The sequence below is a fragment of the Suncus etruscus genome, chromosome 3 (assembly GCF_024139225.1).
Source record: "Suncus etruscus isolate mSunEtr1 chromosome 3, mSunEtr1.pri.cur, whole genome shotgun sequence".
Taxonomy (NCBI): Eukaryota; Metazoa; Chordata; class Mammalia; order Eulipotyphla; family Soricidae; genus Suncus; species Suncus etruscus.
Genome location: NC_064850.1, coordinates 73,526,964 through 73,551,232, shown reverse-complemented (window position 1 = coordinate 73,551,232; position 24,269 = coordinate 73,526,964). Strand labels below are relative to the sequence as shown.

Here is a 24,269-nt window from a genome sequence, read left to right as displayed (position 1 = left end):
TGCAAGGAGGCACAAATGAAACCACTAAAAGTATCAACAGGATTGCTCCCTACGTGTGCTTCAGTTAAAAGAGAGATGCAAGATTTTGCAGGATTTGACTATCTCCCTTGCTTGGTCTCTGGTGATTTTAAATTTTAGCCTTAAGGTTTGGGCATTCAAATGATGTAACTGATGGGCCTGGATGGCTCGCTGGACTGGGGTGTTATGCAGCAGGGCAGGCATAATTTGAGTGGCTTGATCTACTAGGGCATTTCCCTCAGCCAAAGGTCCAGGGAGGGAAGTGTGGGCTCTAACGTGTGCTACAAAAAATGGGTGGGATCTCAAAAGTATAAGTTTTTGAATTTTTGCAAAGGCAGGCTGGGCATTAGAAGTGGGTTTAATAAAAGGTACAGTCTCAAGTAATGGAATAGAGGTTGCAATGTAGAAACTATCAGTATAGAGATTGAAGGGTTCAAAAACTGTTTCAAATACCCTTTGCACAGCAGCCAGTTCTACAATCTGAGCAGGTTTGTACTCTGTAGTGAATTTCATGACCTTGCCCTGAACGCTCAAGGCTGCGGTGCCATTAGAACTACCGTCAGTAAACACAAGAGTAGCCCCAGGGATGGGCTGTAGTTTTGTAAGCTTGGGAAAGACAACAGGGTGAATTTGCAAAAATTGAAGCAGCTTGTCAGGGGGGAAATGATTATCCAACTCCCCAGAAAACCCTGTAAGGAAGACCGCCCATTCATCCTGATTAAGCAAGAGCCATTGTACTTGCTTTTTACTATAGGGGATAATTATTTTTGCCGGATGGCAACCAAATAGCTTGAGGGCCTGCTCGCACCCTTGCTGTGCTAATGATACTACCAAGTGTGGGTAAGTAGCGAGTGTTTTGTCTGGGTTATTGGGTAGGTGTACCCAGAAGAGTGGGCCCTGTTGCCACAAGAGGCCTGTAGGAGAGAATTTTGTGGAAAAAATTAATAACCATAAGGGTTTATCTGGGTTGAAATATGTGATGAACTGATTTTGTATGGCTGTGTGGACCAAGTCCAGGGCCTTGTGGGCCTCGGGCGTGAGGTTTCAAGGGCTGCTAGGATCTGTATTCCCTTTGGCTATGTCATATAAGGGCTGAAGTTCTCCAGTGGTACAATCTCACTGTTCGACCCAAATCTGACTTATTGCCTCACTCTGGTATCTCCCCTGGTCTCTCTCGTGCTAAACCCGAACCTGTAACAGCCATCACCCTGGCCGTCCTTGTTGGCCTTGGCGCCGCTGGTGCAGGTACAGGTATCTATTCCCTCATCCGCACTGAGGGGTCTATAGGCTTTCTAACAAACACTGTTGTTAAGGATATAGAGGAGCTTAAAAAGGGTCTCGATTATTTACAACAAACTGTTGGCTCCTTGGCTGAAATGGTATTGCAAAATCGCCGAGCCCTTGACCATGCCTTTTTAAAGGAGGGAGGAATGTGTGTTGCCTTAAAAGAAGAATGTTGCTTTTTTAAAGATAAGTTAGGCCCTGTTAAGGATAGCATAAAAAAGGTTGAAGAAAGTCTAGCTGAAACCAAGAAAACCTTGGACAGGGTGGAAAGCTGGTATAAAAATTGGTTTTCCACATCTCCCTGGTTATCCACCCTTCTATCCACGCTGCTTGGCCCATTCATTGGGTTCATGCTGCTCATTTCTTTTGGTCCATGGGCATTTCGCCGCCTAACCGGCTTTATAAAAACCCAGATTAATGAGGCTACAAAAAAATCTGTGGGCATTTACTACCAGCAGCTCCAGCCTCATGAGCCCACATTGGGTGCCACTTATGGCCTTCCAGGGACCCCGACCAGCGGGTAAAGCTGGAGGTCACGTCAGTAATTCGCAATTCTCGAAGAAGAATCCGGCCTGAAATAGAAGAGGGGCTGGGAAATGAGACTCGAGATGAGGGTCCGATCAGGAGTCCGTTTAATAAAAGAAAAATTAGACCTTTTATAGACAATGCAAAACAGAGAGAGTAGGGGTGGGGAACAGTAGGAATTGCTGTAATTTTCCCCGGGAACATCTTGATTTTCCAAGGTTAATAAGATTATCATCAGTCAAGAGATTTACATTATTTTTGAGCAACAAAGTACAAAATCAAATCTCAGCTTGGGCCTTTTGACCCCTGTCTTTACAAGGACATCTTGGAGCCTAGTAACTCCCTAGCTCTAGGCTATTTCTATTTCTTTGGATCCAAGGGCAAGGAAGGCCACATGCAGCTTGTAAAAAGCACTTTGGCTAAGACTTTTCAGAAACTTCATTTTGATTAGTGAGAGGGCTTTTTAATTATTCCAAACAGTCTCCAACATATAACTAAGGACATTTTATAAGTTCTCTCTGCCCTGTATGTTGAGTAATCAAAATATGGAGAAAATGAATACTCAACCATGTTTTTAAAACTTTTTAAACTAAATAACTGATCTATAGAACTTACCTTACTGGAGTCTGAGAATGGGAGGTAGCAAATTAATCATTTGGATTATGAAGACATTCTTGTACTTATCCACAAACATGACATTAAATCCTATGACAATCATCTCCCTCAATGTCAATGAAACAAATTCACCAATTAAAAGACACAGAGTGGCAAAATGAGTCAAAAAGGTGAACCCAACCTTCTGCTGCCTACAAGAAACACACCAGAATAGCCAGAACAAGCATAGACTCAAAATCAAGGGCTGAAGGAAAATCATCCAAGCAAACAACACCCTTAAAAAAGCAAGGGTGGTTATTTTAATACCTGATGACACCAACTTTAGACTCAGAAAAGTTTTAAGGTACAAAGATGCACATTTTTACTAATCAAGGGATATGTGCACCAGGAAGAAATCAGACTACTAAACGTATATGCACCGAATTAGAGACCAGCAAACTAATAAAGCTATTGACAAATCTGAAAGAAGACATCAAGAATAACACAATAATTGTGGGAGACCTCAACATGGGCTTGTCAACACTTGATAGGTAAAACATACTGAACCCAACAAAAATATACAAGCCCCGAAAAGAGAAATGGAAGAGAGAGGACTAATATATATATATATATATATATATATATATATATATATATATATATATATATATATATGTATATAGGAAACTCCATACCCAAACCTGAATACACATTCTTCTCCAATGTACATGGGTCATTCTCCAGGATAGACCACATGCTGGCACATAAATAATAATCCGTAAAATTAGGAGAATAGAAAATTTTCAGGCTACCTTTGCTAACCTCAAGGCTCTGAAATTATATGTGAACTACAAAGGGACACAGAAGAAAAAATTTAACAATTGGAAATTAAACAGCTTGATACTGAACAACCAGTGGGTCCGAGATGAAATCAAAGAGGAAATCAAAACTTTCCTGGACACAAATGATAATGAAGAAACAAATTACCAGAATCTATGGGACACAGCAAAAGCAGTCCCGAGAGGAAAATTTATAGCTTTGCAAGCACACATTAGGAAGGAAGAAGGGGCATACCTCAATAGCCTAACGACTCAACTAATAAAATTAGAAAATGACCAAAAAAATGGAATGAAAAATAGGGATACAGAAGGAAATAACAAAGCTGAGAGTAGAAATCAATGAAGTGGAAACCCAAAAACCAATCTGAAAGATCAACGAAAGCAGAAGTTGGTTTTTTAAAAAAATAAACTAGAATGGCAGATCATAGGCAAAATTCACAAAGAAAGAGAGAAAAACCTAATAACCTGCATTAAAAATGAAAAGGGGTCATCACGACAGATATTACAGAGATCTAAAGGGTAATCAGAGACTACATTGATAAACTCTATGCTACTAAGCATGAGAACCTGAAAGAAATGAATAAATTCTTGGACATGTATAACTTACCACGGTTGAGTAAGGAGGGTGTTTAGCATATCTAAACATCCTCATCACTATTGAGGTAATTGAAACTGTAATCAAATGTCTGCCTAAAAAGAAAAGTCAAGGCCCAGATAGATTTACTAATGAATTCTTTCAAATCTTACAAGAAGAATTACTACCAATCCTAGCCAGGCTCTTCCATGAAATTGAAAAAAAAAAAACCCCAAAACAGGAACACTCCCAAACAGCTTTTATGAAGCTAACATCACCCTGCTACCAAAACCAGACAGACATGCTGCCAAAAAAAGAAAACTACAGACCAATATCTCTGATAAATGCAGATGCAAAGATCTTCAACATAATCCTGGCAAATAGAATCCAATGCCTCATCAAAAACATCATTCACTATGATCAAGTATGTTTCATCCCAGGAATGCAAGGATCTTTTAACACCCATAAATCTATCAACATAATACAAAACATCAACAACAACAAAAATCACATGATCATATCAACAGATGCAGAGAAAGCATTTGATAAGGTCCAACACCCATTCTTGATCCAAACTCTCAGTAAAATGGGAATAAAAGGAAACTTTCTCAATATAGTTAATGCCATCTACCACAAGCCAATGGCAAGTATTATCCTCAATGGAGAAAAACTAAAATTCTTCCCTCTATATTCTGGTACAAGACAAGATTGTCCACTCTCACCACTCCTCTTCAGCATAGTACTGGAAGTACTTGCTATAGCGATTAGGCAAGAAAAAATATCAAGGGAATCTAGATAGGAAAGGAAGAAGTCAAACTCTCACTGTTTGCAGATGAGATGATACTCTACTTAGAAAACCCCCAAAGACTCTACTAAAAAGCTTCCAGAAACAATAGAGTCATATAGCAAGGTGGCAGGCTACAAAATTAACACACAAAAATCAATGGCCTTTTTATACACCAATAATGATAGGGAAGAAATGAACATCAAGAAGGCAATCCCATTCAAATAGTGCCACACAATATTAAATATCTTGGAGTCAACTTGACCAAAGATGTGATGGAACTATAGAAAGAGAAATATAAAGCCCTGCTTCAAAAAATAAGAGAAGACACACGGAAATGGAAACACAGACACTGCTAATGGATTGGCAGGATTAACATAATCAAAATGGCAATACTCCCCAAAGAATTATACATATTTAATGCAATCCCTCTAAAGATACCCATGACATTCTTCAAAGAAATAGATCAAACACTTTTCAAATTCATTTGGAACAATAAACACCCTCGAATAGCTAAAGTACTCCTAGGGAATAAAAATATGGGAGGCATCACCTTCCCCAACTATAAACTATATTACAAAGCAATAATTATCAAAACAGCATGGTATTACAATAAAGATGGATCCTCAGATCAGTGGAATAGGCCTGAGTGCTCAGAGAATGTTCACCAGACATACAATCTTCTAATTTTGGACAAAGAAGAAAGAAATCCTCTAGAACCGTTAAGACTCTAAACTAGACCCTGTCCTAGGACCTGCGTAAATATCAGGACCGCTAGTTACATTGACCTCATTTTCTCACCCACAACTGAGAGGAAAGTTTCCTGGCACCACATAAAAAGTGCTTGGGATTAGGTAATGAGTATCTATGGAGCCAGGGGTTGATTTCATGATGGTATGCTTCAAGGATAGAGAGACCCTGAATCTCTTAGGCCATGGGAATTCCCATTCTCCCCCAATGCTTACTGTGCCTATTCAAAAAAAAAAAAAAAGAAGAAGTGGAGGAAATGCAAAACCGTATCACTCCAACACCCCTTCTTTTTCTTGTTTTGTTTTGATTTGTTAGTTTTTTACTTTATTTTCCTTCTCATTTTTCTTTTCTTTTTGGTTTTTGGGCCACACCTGGCTGTGCTCAGGGGTTACTCCTGGCTAACTGCTCAGAAATAGCTCCTGGCAGGCACGGGGGACCCTTTTCTCATTTTTATTCCACTTTTCTCTTCTCTTTTCACTCCTGTGGTTATTACTTTGTGATTTTTTTCTTTTCTTATTAACCAGGTGCATTTATTTTTAATTTTTTATATTTTTAATTTTATTTTTTCTTTTAATGTTTTTTTTTTTGGTAGTTGCTACCAAACCTTTTCTTCCTTTTTTCTTATTCTTATTATCTCAAACTACAACAGAATAGATAATCTCCAACATGCTGTAAAGTGGAGACCAGTTATACTAGTATTCTGGGGGAAAAGGAAGGAGATATTGGATGCATGTTGGGAACGGGGGTAGAGGGAGGACAACACTGATGGTGGGAATGCCCCTCATTCATTGTCTCTATGTACCATAAATAATTCTGTGGAGAAAAAAAAATCCCAAGTGGAGCAGGGAAAGCCTCTTCAGCAAGTGGTGTTGGCACAACTGGTTGGCCACTTGCAAAAAAGCGAACATAAACTTCCAGTTAACATCATGTATGAAGGTTAAATCCAAATGGATTAAAGACCTTGATATCAGACCTGATACCATAATAGAACAACATGTAGGTTGTTGACATTGACACTAAAGGCATCTTCAAGGAGGAAACTGCACTTTCCAAACAAGTGGAAGCAGAGATAAATAGATGGGAAATCATTAAGCTGATAAGCTTCTGCACCTCAAAGACAATAGTGCCCAGTACACAAGAGCTACTAACCACGTGGGAGAAACTATTCACCCAATACCCATCAGATAAGGGGTTAATATTCAAAATATACAAGCTCTGACAGAACTCTACAAGAAAATAAAATCTAATCCCATCAAAAAATGGGGAGAAGAAATGGACAGACACTTTGATAAAGAAGGAATACAAATGGTCAAAAGACACAAAAAATGTCCACATCACTAATCATCAGGGAGATGAAAATCAAAACAACTATGAGGTACTATATAACCCACAGAGATTGGTATACATCACAAAGAATAAGAACAATCAGTGCTGGCGAGGATGAGGAGAGAAAGGAAATCTTTTTTATTGCTGGTGGGAATGCTGTCCAGTCCAACCTTTATGGAAAGCAATATGGAGATTTCTCCAAAAACTAGAAATTGAGCTCCTATTCGATCCAGCTTTCCCACTCCTAGGGATATACCCTAGGAACACAAGAATACAATACAAAAATCCCTTCCTCACATCTATATTTAGTTCAGCACTCTTCACAATAGCCAGACTCAGGAAACAACCAAGATGCCCTTCAACAGATGAATGGCTAAAGAAGCTGTGGTACATATACACAATGGAATATTATGCAGCTGTCAGGAGAGATGAAGTCATTAAATTTTCCTATACATGGATGTACATGGAATCTAACATGCTGAGTGAAATAAGTCAGAGTGAGAGAGAGACACACACAGAGAATAATCTCACTCATCTATGGGTTTTAAGAAAAATGGAAGACATTTTTGTAACAATCCTCAGAGACAAAGAGAGGAGGGCTGGAACTTCCAACTCACTTCATGAAGCTCACCACATAGAGTGGTGACTGCAGTTAGAGAAATAGCTACACTGAGAACTATCATAACCATGTGAATGAATGAGGGAACTGGAAAGCCTGTCTAGAGTACAGGTGGGGGTGGGGTGAGATGGAGGGAGATTTGGGACACTGGTGGTGGGAATGTTGCACTGGTGAAGGGGGGGGGTGTTCTTTACATGACTGAAACCTAATTACAGTCATTTTGTAATCAAGGTGTTTAAATAAAGATATTATTAAAAATAAAAATAAATGTTTAAATAAAAATATTCCTTTACAAAAAGGACAATAAAATTTCTCAGATAAACCAGTCTTTATATGGAAAGAGATTTGCAATCAGAGAGTAATGTGCTCACCAATTTAGTATGTTAGATATTCTCTGTAAGCCTAAACCCCCTCTTTTCTTGCTCCAGAATCCTTTCTCACTTTTTTTCCCTCACCTTTTACTTAGAAATTGCCTATCTAGAAACATAACCTTTTTTCTCTGCCTTCTTGCTTTCTTTTGGGTCTCGAAACACTGACAAGAAAACAAGAATGTAAAAACTTAAATTTATCACTATCCCGACCTGTAAAGTAAAAATAAGTTCTGAGAAAATATGTCCCTCCCGAGCAAATATTTTATAATCACCGTTGATTATTCAGAATAAATTAACAAAATTAATTATTATATTATGGTATTTTTTAATATAAAATATTTATTAAACATCATGATTACAACATGATTGTCATTGGGTTTTAGTCATACAGGACACCCCCTTTCAACAGTGCACCATTCTCACCACCAATGCCTTCCACCCTCCTTCCCAACCATGTCTGTATTCAAGATAGGAATTATACTTTTCTCATTTATTGAGATAGTCAAGTGTAGGTATTTTCCTTACTACTCTCACTACTCTTTGTGATGAGCTTCATAATGTGAGCTGATCCTTCTGGCCCTCATTTTTATAGTTTCTGGGCATTATTACAATAATGTTCTTAATTTTTCTACAAGCCCATAGATGAGAGAAACTATTCTGTGTCTATCTCTCTCTCTCTCTGACTTATTTCACTCAGCATAATAAATTCCATGTCCATCCACATATAGAAAAATTTCATGATGTGATCTTTCCTGATGGCTTCATAATATTCCATTATGTATATGTACCACTGTTTTTTTAGCCATTCATCTGTTGAAGGGCAACTTGGTTGTTTCCAGCCTCTGGATATTGTAAACAGTGCTGCAATGAATATAGGTGTGAGGAAGGGATTTTTGAATTGTATATTTGTGTTCCTAATTATATCCCTTGGTGTGGTATAGCTGGATCATATGAGAGTTCAATTTCCAGCCTTTTGAGGAATCTCCATATGTTTTCCATGAGGGCTTGACTTGATGGCATTCTGACCAGCAGTGAATACGAGTTTCTTTCTCTCCACATCCTCTACAGCATTGATTGTTCTTTTTTATTATTTATTTTTTAAGCACCATGATTACAAACATGATTGTAGTTGGGTTACAGTCACAAACAGAATATCCATTACAGTTTCTTTAGCTACTCATCTGTTGTTGGGCACCTGAGTTGTTTCCAGAATCTAGCTATAGCAAATAATTCTTCAATAAATATAGGTGTGAAGAAGGCATTTTATATAGTGTTTTTGTGTTCCTCTATATATACCTAGGAGTGGTTTAGCTGGATCATGTGGGAGCTCAATTTCCAGTTTTTTGTGGAATCTCCATATGTTTACCATAAATGCTGAATTTGATGGCATTCCCACTAGTAGTGAATAAGAGTTCCATTCTCTTTACATTCCAGGCAGCACTGATTGTTCTTGGCTTTTTGTTTGTTTCTTTGTTTTTGTAATATGTGGCAGCCAATGTAGTGTGAGGTGATACCTCATTGTTTTTATTTGCAACGTCCTGATGATTAGTGATGTGGAGCATTTTTTATATCTCTTTGGCCATTTGAATTTCTCCTTTGATAAAGTGTCCATTTCTTCTCCCCATTTCTTGATGGATTAGGTGTTTTTTTCTTATTAAGCTTTTTCAGTATCTTTTATATCTTAGATATTAGCCCCTTATCTGATGGCCTTTGTATCCTGGTTACTAATTCCTTTGAGGTGCAGAAGCTTCTCAGTCTAATGTATTCTCATTTGTTTATCTTTGCTTCCACTTTTTTGGACAGTGATATTTACTTCTTGAAGATGCTCATAGTCTCAATGTCATGAAAAGTATCACCTACATGCTCATATATATACCTTATAGTTCTAGGTCTGATATCAATGTCTTTAATCCATTTGAATTTGACCTTTGCACCCAGCGTTAGATGAAGATCCAAGTTCACTTTTTGCATGTTGTCCCAACATCATTTGTTAAAAAGGCTTTACAGTTCCATTTTGTTTCTTGCCCCTTTATCAAAGACTACTTGATTGTATGTCTGGGAAACATTCTCTGAATACTCAAGTTTATTGCATTGATCTGAGGGTACATCTTTATTTCAATGCCATGCTGTTTTAATGACTACTGCTTTGCAATGCAATTTAATTTTGAGGAAGTGATGCCTCCCATCTTCTTAAATCTAAGCATTGCTTTAGCTATTCATGGATATTTTTTTATTGTTTCCATTGAATTTCAGGTGTGTTTGATTCACCTCTTTGAAGAATGTCATACGTATCCATAGGGAAATTGCATTAAATCAATTATTTGGGATTGTTATTTTAATGATGTTAATACTCTCAATCTATGAAAAAATATGTGTCTCCATTTTCTTCTGTCTATTTTATTTCTTAAAGCAGTGTTTTTGTAATTTTCTTTGTATAGGTACTTCACCTCAAAAGATAAATTGACTCCAAGGTATTTGCGTTTGTGTGGCACTAAGGTGAACAGGTTTGGTGGGGTTTTTGTTAGTTTGTTTTAACATTATTTTTTATTCTAATAATAATTTTTATGTTAAATAGCAGTGGTCAGAGGGGGCAGCCTTGTCTGTACCATATTTTAGAGGAAAGTTTTTTAGTTTATTTCCATTAATATTTGCCATTGACTTGTGGTAGATAAGCTTGACTATATTGAGGAAAATTCTTTCCTTTCCCATCTTATTGAGAGTTTTTTTAAATCACGAATGGGTGTTGGATATCATCAAATGCTTTCTTTGCATCTATTGATATGATCATATAGTTTTTATTTTTTTCTTTTGTTAATATGTATATTATATTGATTGATTTGCTGATGGTACACCATCATTGCATCTCTGGAATGAAACCTTTTTGTGATGTGTATGACCTTCTTGACGGGGCATTGGGCCCTGTTTTTCAGGATTTTGTTGAGGATATTTTATTCAGTGTTCATCAGAAATATTGGTCTGTAGTTTTCCTATTTTTGCAGCATCTATTTCTGGTATTATTTTCAGGGTGATTTTAGCTTCATGAAAACTATTTGAAAGTGTTCCTGTTTGTTCACTTTTCTAAAAGAGTCTAAAAATTGGTAGTATTTACACATAAAATATTTTTTTAAATTTATTAGTGACTCCATCAGGGCCTTGAAATTTTGTGTTTGGGGAGAGTTTTGATTACCATTTTAAATTCCTCAATAGTGATATATCTGTTTAGATATGCTAGGATACTATAATAGTCCAATAATTTAGCCTTTTTTTTTAAGGTTCTCTTGTTTTTTGGCATAGAGTTTCTTTAAGTAGTCTTTGTTTACCCATTGAATATCTTTAGTATCTGTATTATCTCCCCCTTTTCATTCCTCATCAGATTTATCTTTCTCTCCCATTCTCTGTGAGTTTTGTTAGTGGCTTATCAATCTAGTTTATTTTTTCAAAGAAATAACTTTTTCTTTCAATGATCTTTTGGAATTTTTGTATTTCCACTTCATTGATTTCTGCTTTGTTTTGTTCTTTCCTTCTGCCTATCTATTTTCCGTTTCTTTTGTTGATCATTTTCTAATTTTTTAGCTGTGTCGTTAAGTTGTTTATTTTGGGTCCTTCTTCATTCCTGATATGTGATTACAGAGCCATAAATTTTCCATTTAGCACTGCTTTAGCTGTGTCCAAAAATTCTGATAATTTGTATCTATATATATTTGTTGAGGAATCATTTCATTTCCTCTCTGATTTTATCTCTGACCTACTAGTTATTCAGTAGTGAGCTCTTTAATTTCCAGCTGTAAATTTTTTTTATCTTGTGTTCCTTTATAGTGCACTTCTAATTTCAGTGTATTATGCTCTGAGAAGATAGTCTTTACAATTTCTATCCTCTTGATTTTATGGAGGTATGTTTTATGGGTCAGCATGTGGTCTATCATGGAGAATGACCCATGTGTATTGAAGAAGAATGTATATCCAGTTTACTGGGGGTGTAGTGCCATATATATAATACATAGATTTTATATATTGTATACCTACTAGGCTGCTTTTTTCTATTTCTTCTTTCAGAGATAGTATATTCTTTTTGGGTTTCAACCTCGTTGACTTATCAGAGTTGAAAGGGCAATTTTGAGGTCTCCCACTATTATTGTGTTTCTATTGTCTTCTTTCAGATTTATCAACAATTGTATTAATTATTTTGCTGGTACCTCACTGCATGCTTATATATTTAGAAGTGTGATTTTTTCTCTGTTGTACATATCCCTTCATTATTACAAAATGTTCATCCTTGTCCCTTATAACTTTTTTAAGTCTAAAGTTTGTGTCATTTGATATTCATATGGCCACTCCAGCTTTTATTTTTAAGGGAATTGATTGCTTGGATGATTATTCTCCAATTTTTGATTTTGAGTCCAAGTTTGTTCTGACTAGTCAGATGTATTTCTTGTAGGCAGCAGAATGTTGAATTCAGCTTTTATTTTATCCATTTTCCTACTCAATGTCTATTAACTAGTTCATTAATCAATTGAAACAGAGAGAGATAATTGTCATGGGATTTAGTGTCATCATTACATAGGACTTTGGTGTGTTGGTTAGTTTGTCTTGTCTTAAAATCAACCTTTCAATTTGTCTTTTAAGGGTGGTTTTGAGTCTGTAAAGTTTCTGAGCTGCTGTTTATCCATGAAGCTATGTATGTTTTCATCAAATTAGAAAGTGCGTTTTGTGCAGTATTCTAAGCAAAACGTCCTTTTATTGAATTTTGTCACTATATCCTATAACTTCCTTCTGGCCTTGAGGATTTCTTGTGACAGGTTTGCTATAAATTAGGGATTCTCCTTAAAATGTAATTTCCCTTTTTGATCTTGCTGCTTTCAGTATTATATCCCTATCTGTGGGATTCATTATTGTGACTAGGATGTGTCTTGGGGTGCTTTTCTTCAGATCTCTTTTAACTGGTACACATAAGGTAGGCAGTATTTGGTTGCATGCAGTCTTTAGCTTTGGGAGTTTCTCTTCAATGATTTCCTTGACTGTTAATTCTTCCTGGATTTTTTCTTCCTCGGTTTCTGGGACTTCAATGATTATTATGTTGTTTCTGTTAAGTTTATCAAACATTCTATTTTCATATGTGCATATTCTTTGAATATTTTTCCATTATCTGATCATTTGCTTTAAGCATCTTTTTCAATGACTTCTGTTATTGGAGTTATTATGCATCTCATCTTCCAGCTCACTAATTTAGTCCTCAGTTGCTTTTACTCTGTTGGTGAAGCTTTCAATTCATGTTTTTATTTCACTTCACTTACAAAATTTTTCAGTCCTGTCATTTCAGTTTGGAGTTTTCTCCTTTCTATTTTTATATTCTTTTGATTCTTACTTGTGGATTGTTCAGCTCAATCCATGCTTTCTTTTCTTTTTATGAACATTATCCTCGTTTCTTCTCTAAATTCCATATGTGGCACTTTTGGGTCATCAGAGCTGCCATCTTCATTATCAGTGCATGTTGTTGGCCTACATTATTTCCCCATTGTCATGCTTGTAGTGTAGTTGGCACACAAAAGACATTTTGAACTGCCTCTGCTCTGCTGCATGTTGAACTGTGAAAAACCCTGTGCATAACAGTTTCTGAGGACATGACAACAGAGGTGAGCTATACCCCATGAAGGGTGGAGCCAGAGGAGTGTGACAGTTCTTTGTTTCAAGACCAGGTACATCTTCTATTCAATGATCTCCAGCACAACATGAAGAGTGACAATTGGGAAACAATCAGTATGGAAAAACTTTAAAGATTTCCTGGGATGAACTTGTGTCAGTTACTTACAAGGCGGTAAGCTTCTCTCTATTCTATCTCCCCACATCAGAATAAAGATATTTTTTTCTTGATGTCAATGAAGGATAGTTGTGCAATGCATTTGAAAGATTGCAAGAAGGTAAAGTCTTTTATTGAAGTAAACAGCACAGTGGGTCTGGAGCTGGGAAAATTTAAAGCAGGTAGTATATTCACCTTGATGGAGGCTGCCTCAAGTTCTATCTCCTAAATTCAGTATGACCCTAATCCTCACCATGTGTGATCCTTGATCACAGTGTCAGGAATAAGTCTCGAGTACTACAGGATGTGGCCTAAAAATAGTACAATTGGGTCTAGAGAAATACTGAAAACTATCACTGGTTCTTTATTTAAAAAATTTTTTTTTCAGGGAGAAGGGACTTGGAATTACTATTTTGTGAAATTCTTTAAAAAAGCATGAGTTGGGATTAAGGAGAATTCAGAAGTGGTTAAGAAGATAAACAGGATGGGGCATTGAAGAACAGAAATGATATTAGAATAATCAATATATGTATGGTGATATATATTTAGAGTATACTTTGCAAAAATTAGTACATTTCTTAAAATGTAGTTTGTCACAGGTTTTTATATTTTTGGGATGTTTTGAAGCTAAAGGCAGGCAGAAAAGTGAGGACAGTGTCTGACTTAGTTTATAGTACTCTTTTTTTATATGAAAACTGGGTGAATGAATTGTGCTCATACATAAGTCTAGTCCAATTTTTAGTTTTATCTAAGTCAATATACCACAGACTCCTTATCATCCCTTTTCCTTTAGGTATATGATAGGTGTTCGTTTTTATTTCAGAGACACATTATAAACATTAGATCAAGGGTTTCTATGATGAGTTTTAAACATAAAACTGAAAGCAAGAAATATAATTATCTATTGAATTGGAGCTATATTACAGCAAGTAGGCTGCTGGGTTTTCACACAGTTGAATCTGTCTCAGTCCACAGAACCCCATATGATTCACTGAACCCACTAGTAGAGTTCCCTGAGCACAGAACCAGGATTAAGGCACCACTGGTTGTGTACCCCAAAACAAAACTAAATACAAAATATATATAATTACATTTTATTCTTTTGTGTTTAATTTGCACATAAGCAAATGAGATTTTATTGGAATCATGTACAAATAAGATTAAGCTTCTATATTATTCATATAAAGTTAAATAATTCTATTAATGAAATAATGTTGAAGGTTTTGTGCATGTAGGCACATATAATAGATGTATTTTTCCATGTCTGAAATTTTATATATTTGTTGTTGGTCTGTGTGTTCATGTAAGAGCAGTAAATAAATACTCTAATAAGTAGAAAGTAAACTAATGAGAAGCATAGATAGAGAGAATTTCCAAAGATATATCTGCAGTATTCCTGTGGGCAGCTCCCCAAGTATGTTAGATGATGTTGGAAAAGCAATTGAAAATTCTCAGAGGGCTTTATATAAATCTTTTTTATTCTGGAATCATCCTTCAGTTTCTATAAGGCAGGAGGAGCCTCCATTGGAGACTCTTTGAGTGTCTGTTTATTTGACTTTTTATCTTTTTTTTTCCAAGAACCCTGTTAGATGAAGAGCAAACCACATTTACCTGTAACTGCCTTATACTAGCTTGTGATGACTAATCTCTTTTATTGATCCTACTTGCTGGTTTCTGGAGACTATTGATTTTCCTTGCTGTCAGTTTGTGGCCTTGCCTTCTTAATGTTTATTTAGACCAGGCCCTATAAATTGCTTCTGGTACTGAGGGTAAGAGAGGCAGCAGGAGGTCAGGGGTTCGTGTATAGTTGTCCATAAATATAAATCACAGTCTTTGTTCTTTGCTGTTTGTGAAAACTGTTTGTGAGGTGAATAAGAAATGGAAGTAAATGTGGTGAAGTCATTACAAATTCCCTTCTGACTATCCTTTTTTCCCTGTTGCTATCTAGGATTCAATTTCTAAATCCTAATGGTACCTCTTGTTGTCTACTCAAACACGTAATGTTTCTTTTGTTAAAGTGGGCGTAGAAAGAATGTGTTGTTTGCCAATACAGAACTATACTTTTAAAGGCAGGTGAGTTGATTTTTCATTTTCATCACTTAAATAGCTTTTTATTTTTTGGTCAACACAAATATATATATATTCATATAATGAATATATATGTTAATATACATATATAAATTATATACATGTAGATATGTACATATATATAAATTATAGACATATTTTCATACAATTCTGGAAAACAAACACCATAATAAAGTTGAAAGTACCTGATTGAACAAATGAACCACTGCAGAGTTTTATAATAAAGCCTACGGGGTTTTTCTATTTAGATGAAGATCAATGGCAAGTAGAAAACCACATTTATGTTGTGGTAGTTTATGGTCAGAAGGATATAATTGGAAGTAGTGCAAGTAGACAAGGCCAGTTGAACACAATGCAAAATGGAAAATTGTTGCAAGCAGATGGCTGTGGTATTATAAATAATTAAAGGGTATGTCCCACACAAACCAAGGGAAAAGCCACACAGCTCATTATAACAGTTAGTAGACTGCTAGATCCTTAAATCACTAGAAAATGTTTGGCAACACCTAAGACTTTTTTTTTCCCTCTGTCCTACTAGACATCAGAGCCACTATGAGGTGACAAGTGGTTCCCCGGAAGCCAGTAGAGGTACAGATCTGGCCATTATTCTCAGTAGATTCAGGAGAATCAGGCACAGATACAATGTGAAAATAAATCATCAGGTAAAGGAGAAGCATCCTCCAAACAGGGAAAGGTACATTGGAGAAATAATCTGATAAAACAACTTTCTTGATTTAGCTATTTCAATTTTAATTTATCACTTATTTGTGAGCTCCTAGCCGAATCTTCTTAACTAATCTAATCAAATTGACTCCATGTACTTTCCTAATGTGATCTGTGGTATTTACCCTTTTTAACAATCAGCAAAAGCATTATTTAAACCCCACAATTTTACATAAACTCTATAATTTTTACCTTTTAAAACTAAACTCTTGGTCCAGAGTGAGAGCACAGTGGGCAGGTCATTTCCCTTGTATACAGCCAACCTAAATTCAATTCCCAACATCCCATATGTGCACCACCATCAGCACTGCCAGGAGTAATTCCTGAGTTCAAAACCATTAGTAACTACAGACCATCACCATGCAGTACCCAAATCAATTCAAGCTAAAAAACAAACTAAATTATGTCAATAAATAATTATCTTTATTGTCATTGCCAATATTATTTTTCTTCAGATATCTTACAAGAAGCTTAAACCATAGGTGCATGCAATTGATGCTTCCATATGAGCCAGGATAAACTTGTTTAATTTATAAAAATGCATTCATCTTCATATCACATAATTTGAGTTTTCAAGACTTATTTATGGTTCACTGTGCCCATTTGGATTTGGAACCCTTATTCATTATTTTCTATTTAGCAGGGCTTTAAGGACCTAGTTTGCTTTCATCTCAACAACATATTAATAACATTATTTCAACATTGGCACAGAAAAATAATGAAGGAGATAGATAATATTAAATGACAACAGACCCATGACCTTTGATTACTGAGCCATGGAAGAGTAGAAGAAGAAAAACTGCAGACTAAATGTGATATAGTAACTGCTGGAGTTCTTCGACACTTTGTGCTGAAAAGCATATAAATATTTCTGTATTGTAACTATATTACTTAAACTACAATTAAAATATTATAAAAATGTCCCGGAGAGAAAGTTACATTGGATTACTTGGTTGCTTGGCATGCAGCCAACCTGGATTTGATACACACCTGGTCTTCTTTTTCACCAAGAGTGATCCCTGAGTGCAGTGCCGGAATAAACTTGAGTTTTCTCTAGAGTAGCAAGAATATTTGTATATATAAATAAATAAATAAATAAAAACACCACAACAGAGGATAAAAAGCAATCAAAAAGTGGGTTTATCTACAAAATAACCAAGGTTGTCTTTCTATAACATCACCTGGAAGCAATTCTCTACCAGGGAAGAGCCTGCCAACTGCTCTGACATCGACCTAATTAAAAGAGACTTCCCTTAACACCAAGAAGACTTAACAACAACGACCTGCTTTCAGGACAGCCTTTCTGCATTGACCTCTGATGGTGAGGTGAAACTGGAGGACGCTTCACATCATCCTGACTTCAATGTAGGATATGTACAGATTCCAGGATCTTTAACTACAAAAACCTGACACCAATAACAGTGACTGTGTGAAAAATAAAAGTGTGTTAGCACTACAGACAATGATTTGGGTTGGACAACCTAGAATGCCTAGAGCCTAGAGTTGATCTTATGCCAGAAAAATTCAGGGGGTAAGGTCTCCCTGTATTTAGGCCAAGGTTTTTCCTTTCCATGTCCCTCATGTTTTGCTGGACCTATGCAAACAAAAATCGCCACTTTAACTCCGTTTTTTGCTGTGCTACTTTGACTCTAATAATTAAAAAACAAAACCACTTAAACTTTTGAGGTTAACTTAAACTAATATGCATGTGCATGTAACTCTAATAAAAATACTATGCCTTCAATGTTAAAGGAGATACATAAATGTTGTGGCTTTAGATTGCTTTGTGTACTGCTAAGAAATGTTATAATGTTCTACAATCTGGGGACTTGAGGGACAAAGTAATTGTGCATGGGTTTTGTTCTATTTCTCTTAAGTTTCTTTGGCTGAAAGTTCAAAATTAAGGTGTCAGCAAGGAAATTTCTTTTGAGAATTCTGTTTATGGGTAATTGTCTTTCCACTGTAACTTTACCTTGTCCTCTTTGAATCTTTGTTCTCATAATAGAAAATTTTAAAAAGTGGGTTTATTGCCAGATTTTAAAATAAAGCAATTTATAATTTATACCGTAGACATTTAAAAATATATTTATATAAAATATTTGTGACTATCAAGGTTTAAACAGGAGACAGATCCTTAATGTTTCTATAGAATAACACAAATTGAAAAATTAATCAGCTTCAGAATATCAAAAATGTTTAAATAGTTGATTTTTATGTTGTATTGTAAAAAGCTCTGGGATATATCATTAATAAGGCTACAAAATATGATCAAAATATGATTAAAATATAACTGACTTTGATTAACTAAATTAAAATGGGTCAATATCTTTGCCATCAGCCTAACCTCTGGGGATTTATTTCACAGGAATACATACATAAATAGTACATATGACATTCAATGATCTCATAAATGCATGCCAAATAAACAGTGATATAAAAGCAGAGAAATAACCTAAAAAAGAGAAAACAAGCTTGATAAATTACACTGGATCTAATTTATGTGACACTATTCATCTCTAAATAAATTCCATAGCTCTACATGCATTGATTAAACAGAATGCCAATGAATATTATCTGGAAAAATAGGTAAAATATTTAGAGGAAAAATGTATGTAATTTCACATCTAGAAATAGTAACATTAGCAGAATAGAGTTTTGAGGACAAGATCTACCAAATTATAGCTTAGAATTCAACTATCATAATGACTATACAACAGGCCTTGTATTACAGCTATTAGCAGCTTTATGATCCCAACCTAGAAAGCACATGTATGTGTCTAAGTTATTCAGACAAGGGACACATTAATAGTACAAATAAGCTAAGAGAGTCATCAAGTAAAGACTAGTCCTATTTAATCCTGCAAAGTTTTGTCTTAGCTTGAGTTTCTATTGTTTGTTTTTCAGGTAAAGGATTATGAACATGTAGATGTTCTTCATATGTCTGGTACCTGAACTACAACAGACTCATTGGTCTGTTGGTTTGCACCCAGTTGAGTTGTTTTAATGTTTAATAATTCTTTTGAATTTTTTTATTGTGTACATATTTTATCAAGTATCACCTTTGGTTCCTCATTGCTTCCCTTGTCTTTATTCCAATAAATAAATTGTTCAGTTTATGCTCTACTATCCAACCATCTATAGGCAACTATTTCCCTCTTGACTTCCTGACAATGCTGATAGTTTATTTATTAATTCATCTCTGCCCCCCTTTTATTTGCCTATTTTACTCTTTAAAAATCAAATGTCATAATGAGACCTAATTCTATTTATTAATTTTTTTCTCCTTTTCCCCTGGATAATGTCTCTATGGTTTTCTAATAAAAAAGTCAAAATATCGGGGCAGGAGTGGTGGCACTAGAGGTAAGAGGTCTGCTTTGCAAGCGCTAGCCTAAGACAGACTGTGTTTCATCCTCAGGTGTCCCTTATTGTCCCCCTAAGTTAGGAGTGATTTCTGATTGTATAGCCAGGAGTAATCCCTGAGCATCAAAAACAAAATTTAAAAAAAAAGTCAAAATATTAAAATAAAGGTATGTATCCATAGTATTCATTTAAGAGAAGTGATTTTGGGGCCAAGTTCTAAATATAGACATAGGCAACATGAGTAAGGATAGGCTGCTTTGCCAGAATTGGACAAGATATTTATGTTTTTAATTAAGTATATTAACCAAATATATTGTGAGAGGCCCTGCAGGGTTGAGTCCATAAAGTTGGTGAAGGCTTTCTAAGCAATCCATGAGACACTAGATTTGAGTGATTATTTAAATAATTATATTATTTATGTACCATAGCTGAAAAATTGTTAATGATTGAGATTCAGTTATAGAATGCACACCACCATTGCACCATCATTGCATGTATTTCACTACCAATGTTTCCAGTTTCCCTTCCACCCACCCAGAATCTCCTTCTGCCTGTGTCAGAGGCAGGTGTTTGTTACCCCCACATAAAGAAAGCATGCACCAGACATGGCTTTTGCCTTCCTCCCAAGAATTATTTGCCAAAAGGCCCATTCAGAGAAGTCAATCATTTGACCCTTTGCGTGGATTATTGGCTATAATTTTGACATGGCTGTGACATTACATTTTCTCTTTATTTGAATTTGTCTCTTTGTCCGCTACAGAAATTCAACCTCAGCTTTCCTGCAGACAAAGAAATGTCGGTACCAAAGCCCGCCAAAATTTCCCCTCTGGCTAGTTTATTTGTGACTCGTATTTCTGGTATAACCTGGTGCCAGCAGCTTGTTTTTCTGAGTCTAGCTCTATGATGGTAAACAATTATTTCTGTCCCCCCAAAAATCTATTTTCCGGCAACTATATAAATGTCATAAATATTTTTGTCTCTCTCCTCCTGGTTTCTTGTAAAACCTGTTTTCTGTTTACCAAAAACATTTCCACCTCCAACTCTAGCAGGGCTCTTTCTCACCTACAGGATAGTCATTTGATATGTAGATTCTAGGCCTGGTCCCCCTTGTAATGTTTCTCCGGAAGATTTCCTACTCTTTGTTTTCCCTGATGACACCCTGCATACCAGAGCCTGTGCTTAAAAATGTCATCAGCTGAAAAATAAAATTGGTCTTCCGTCTTTTAGACGTAAGTCCCCATACATCGTGTGTGGTAATTCATTTTTTACAATATTATTCTGTCTTCATCCACTCGTGCTCCCGCTCTCTCCTCCTGAAAGGTTCCCAGACCCTACGAAGGTTCTGCTTAGAGATGCTGGTCGTCTGCAGCAGGTGTTTTCTCTCTCTCTCTCTCTCTCTCTCTCTCTCTTGCTCTCTCTCTTGCTCTCACTCTCTCACACACACAGTCTTTTTGATACTGTTGTTTGCACTACTGTTAATTAAGAAGTACAAAGCATATCACTTTATTCCATTTCAGCACCCGGTTCTACAATGGCATCAATCCCAACTATCATGATAGTGAACTATTTTCTACCTTTGCACAAATAGCTCTTTTGTGGCAAACTCCCTACAATAAAATGGCCCTCCTGCCTCTCTTCTCTATTGACTCTGTATAGTATTACCATACTATATTTTTATATCCCACAAATGAATGATATTATTCTATGTCTATTCCTCTCCCTGACTTATTTCACTCGGAACAATAATCGCCATAATCTTTCATTTGTAAGCATATTTCACAGCAGCTGCATAACATTCCATTGTATAAATGTACCACAATTTTTTTAGCCAATCATCTGTTCACATTCATCTGGATTGTTTCCAGATTCTGGATATTGCAGCTAGTGCTATGAGAAATGTAGGCGAGCAGAGGGCTTTTCTACATTGGGTTTTTGGGTTCCTATGGTATATTCCTAGGAGTGGTGTTAGTGGATCAAATGGAAGCACAAGTCCTAGTTTTTTGTAAGAATATCCATATTAGGGGCCAGAGAGGTGGCACTAGAGGTAAGGTGTCTGCCTTGCAAGCACTAGCCAAGGAAGGACTGTGGTTCGATCCCCCAGAGTCCCATATGGTCCCCCCAAGCCAGGGGCAATTTCTGAGCACTTATCCAGGAATAACCCCTGAGCATCAAACAGGTGTGGCCCGAAAAACCAAAAAAAAAAAAAAAAAGAATATCCGTATTATTTTCCAAAAGGGCTGAACAATTCTACATTCCCATTAGGAGTGAGCAAGAGTACCTTTCTTCCCTATTTGTGCCAGCACTTATTTCTCTTGTTCTTTGATTTGTATCAGCCTCTGTGGTATGAGATTACATCTAAATGTTTTGTTTTACATCTCCCTGATGAGTAGTGATGTGGAGAATGTTTTAATATGCCATTTGGCCATCTGTATTTCTTCTGTGAGGAAGTGATTGTTCATTTTATTCTCTCCATTTTTAGCTGATTTTTTTCTTGCTAAGTTTTGTCAGTGTTTTTATAACTAAGATAATAACCACTTAGGCATTGGATGAGTAGCTTCTTCCATTACATGAGAGTTTTTGTATTCTAGTCTCTGTTTAGTTAGATGTGGAGAATCATCTTAGTTTAAGGTAGTCTTACTTATTTATCTTTGCTTCCACTTGATTGGTTGGCCATTGGTGTTTCTTCTTTAAGGATACCTTTAGCTTCAATATCATAGAGTATTTTTCTTTTTTCCTTTATGTACTTTATGGTACATAGATAAGTACATGTCAGATATCAACGTCTTTAATCTATTTTGATTAGACCTTGTACATATTTTTAAAGAGAAGTCTGATATAACGTTTGTGCATATAGTTAACCAGTTATTCCAACACCACTTGTTGAAGAGGCTTTCTTAGTTCTACTTTGTAATTTCTTGTCCCTTTATCAAAGATTAGTTGGTTGAACACCTGGAAGTTTATCTCATAATATTGAAGTCTATTCCATTGATCTGAAGGTGACTTATCTATATTTTTATAGAATTGTTGAAGGGAAGTGGGGTGAAGAAATCAAACCTGGATTGTCTACTTGCAAGGAAATTGTCCACTTTCCTGCACCAATGCTCCTCCTCTCAATACATTTGCTGCTGACCCCAGTCAGCTTCTTTTATATATAAATAAAAGATAATGTATATATGTACATACATGTATACTTATATGTGTATACATAAATATTTTTGTGTGTGCTGATTTAAAATGTTGTTGCAATAGGATTTCAAATAAGAACCTTTTATCACCTTTTAGCAATATCTCTTCCTACTGATTAAATGCTATCCTACAAAAAATGTCCCTTCCCTGTCCTATTCTCCAGTTCCCTTAAGTTTTCTTCTGAATACAAATTGTCATGTTTTTTATTCCCATTGTCCTTGTGTATTTATTATTCCACAGTTAGGTTCTTTATAGCACACATACAAAAGAGATTATTCTGTCTCAGTCCCTCTCCCTATTACTAATTTTATCAGCATGATGTTCTCCAACTCTCTCCATGTAGCATCAAATTGCATAAATTTATCTTTCCTTATGACCAAGTAATGTTCCATTGTGTTTATTTACCTGGTTATTTTTTCTTTTTGTTTTGGGGACACACCTAGTATAGCTCAGAAATTGGCTCTGTACTTAGAAATAATTTCTGGCAGTCTCTGGGGGAACTTATGCTATGCAGGGGATCAAAGCATGTCAGCTATATGGAAGTCAAATGCCCTACTTGCTATACTGTGGCTCCAGCCCTACCATAGAACTATTGTGAATTTTGCTACCAGGATCATAGAGGTGAAAATACATTTTCCGTTTGCATTGCCCCTTGGGGGTCTATTACAAAAATTGAATTGCTGGAGCAAATATAACCTAAATTCTTAGATTTTTAAAATAATGTCGATATTGTTTGGCAGTAATGCTGAACAAGTGGATGTTCCTATCAACTGTGCATAAAGTCCCTTTCTCCCCACATCCATGTCTGCACTGTTGTTTTCATTCTTTTTGATGCGCATCACTCTCTGTGGTGTAAAATATCAGAAATTTTTGAGTTGTATCTCCAAATTAATAGGTAATATGAAGCATTTTTATGTACCTTTTGGCTGTTAGATTTTTTTTGTCTCCCATTCACAATACAGACCAGGCAAAGGGCCTGGTTTGAGATGTATATAGAGAGCATTTACTGTACCTCCTTTTACTATAGTCAGTGTAAAAAACACAGCCTGTGGTAAGCATTGGGAGGCTTTATCTTTTCTATTTTTCTTTATTTGATTATATATTTGATTATATTATATATTATATTATATATAACCCTTTACCATTGCAACATTCCCATCACCAATATCCCAAGTGTCCCCAGTAGAAAGCCTGTATAGAGTACAGACCAGTGTGGGATGGGGAGGAAGGACACTTGGCTGTTAGATTTTTATTTGAGAAAGATTTTTTATCTCTTCCTCCCATTGTTTTTAATGAAGTTGTGCCAGGGCATACCTAAGCTTTTAGAGGGGCACAGCCCACCAGACATATCCTCAGATTTTCCTAGTGGGTAGAACTAATTTAACCTCCATGGGGTTCCTCAAAAGGCCCGTTGTGGATGCCTTTTTCCCCTGC

The 24,269-nt window shown here is 36.0% G+C and overlaps 1 non-coding gene across 1 annotated transcript; it reads right to left on the bottom strand.

Moving 5' to 3' along the window:
- Positions 1-23,773: 23,773 nt before the first annotated feature.
- On the bottom strand, positions 23,774-23,903 carry LOC126005229 (small nucleolar RNA SNORA51). The gene has a single exon (XR_007494398.1). It is a non-coding gene; the product is annotated as a small nucleolar RNA SNORA51 (small nucleolar RNA).
- Positions 23,904-24,269: the final 366 nt, after the last annotated feature.